Source organism: Aplysia californica, unplaced genomic scaffold (genome assembly GCF_000002075.1).
Source record: "Aplysia californica isolate F4 #8 unplaced genomic scaffold, AplCal3.0 scaffold00693, whole genome shotgun sequence".
In the NCBI taxonomy this organism is placed as follows: Eukaryota; Metazoa; Mollusca; class Gastropoda; order Aplysiida; family Aplysiidae; genus Aplysia; species Aplysia californica.
In genome coordinates this window covers 361,593-363,259 of record NW_004797963.1, presented here as the reverse complement: position 1 = coordinate 363,259, position 1,667 = coordinate 361,593, and positions in this window count along the sequence as shown.

Here is a 1,667-nt window from a genome sequence, read left to right as displayed (position 1 = left end):
CTCTCTCTCTCTCTCTCTCTCTCTCATAGGACAAACACAGGGTGTATGAAATTAAGATTTTACAAAAAATTAAACAGATGAGCAGAAAAAAAGTATCCAAAACCAGATAGGTTATCGAGTGTGGGCCGTTTTAGAGGCAAAAAGAAGAAAAAGCTCGTCCGTCAATGTCTGACGATGACCAATACATCCGCAGAGCGGAATGTCTCAATCGAAATAATAACAAATAATAAGAATTACAAGAATTGAAGGTTACGGTGACTTTATAGTGGTTTCTGCCATGGCCGATTGGGCCAATTTTGGCAGGAAAAAAAGTTTAGATCTACTACAGTTTGAGAATCCGGAAGAGTCCAATTTAACTTGTGGATGTGCACGGCTTGCGGGCTTCTCTCTTGGTTTCAGCATTTTTCTTATTCGTGATTCGTGAAGCCTCGTATAATGACGTGCTGCCAATTAGGAGCTTAGAACTAAACTGTAAACTCCTTATTGCTTGCTGCTCTCTACTCTCTGTGACTGCTGCTGTCTGTCAGGAGCTGGACTTTCCCATGTCGAAAGATGTAGATCTATGTTGGAAGTTCTGCAGGGGCATTTTCAGGTTGTCGTTGTAGCGCTTGTGTGTGTGTGTGTGTGTGTGTGTGTGTGTGTGTGGTGTGTGTGTGTGTGTGTGTGTGTGTGTGTGTGGTGTGTGTGCCAACTTTACGCTTCCCTGAAGACAATTCAGACTAAAATAGGCCCTACTTCCTAAAGGATTCTGAAATCAGGCGTTCTTAGCCTTAGCGACATGGCCAGCGCCCGGCGAAGTTGAATCCATTAATTTGAGCTCAGAAAACAGACTCTCTCGGCATTTGCCCTTTTGAGAATTTCAGTGTCTGCCCATCAAACGTATAGATCTAGAATCTAGATGCAGATCTAGGCTCAAATAAGGGGGTGGGAACTAGTAATAATAATAATAATAATAATAATAATAATAATAATAATAATAATAATAGATAGCATTTGTATAGCGCATATCCCCGCTCAACAGCAGGCTCTATGCGCTTTACACTATATTATTACCCCAGCAGACCATAGTACACTCCGAAACATTCTCAGCTTCCCTGGAAGCATACAGTGCGAGCAGCCGATTAATAAGCGCTCAAACACTAACAAACTGACAAGATCTTTCGCTGTCTATAGCCGGGTACCCATTCCCACCTGGGTGAAATGAGGAAAATTCGTGTAAAGTGCCTTTCCCAAGGACACAACGTCGGGCCCTTGACGGGATTCGAACCCACGACCTTACGGTTGCGAGTCCGAGAGCCTAACCAGTAGGCCACCGACACCCACACACACACACACACACACACACACACACACACACACACACACACACACACACACACACACACATTAGTACCGAAAAAGTATCGGTATTTTATCCTGCCTTTTGATACCAACAAATTGACATGCATGGATTTGTACACCGTCCAGGTGTCGGCACTGCACAGCAGGTTGAGAGGACCACAGCATTGTAGACTTTTCCACTTGTCTCTGTGCGGATGTTACAGTGCAGTCCCAAACCCTTGTTCTGAGTTTGTCAAAGGATGCACCGGTTTTATCATCCTATCAACCAGGGGCGGCTCGTGGGTCTAAAAAGTGGGCGTGCACAATTAAGCTATCTTAGGCTGAAG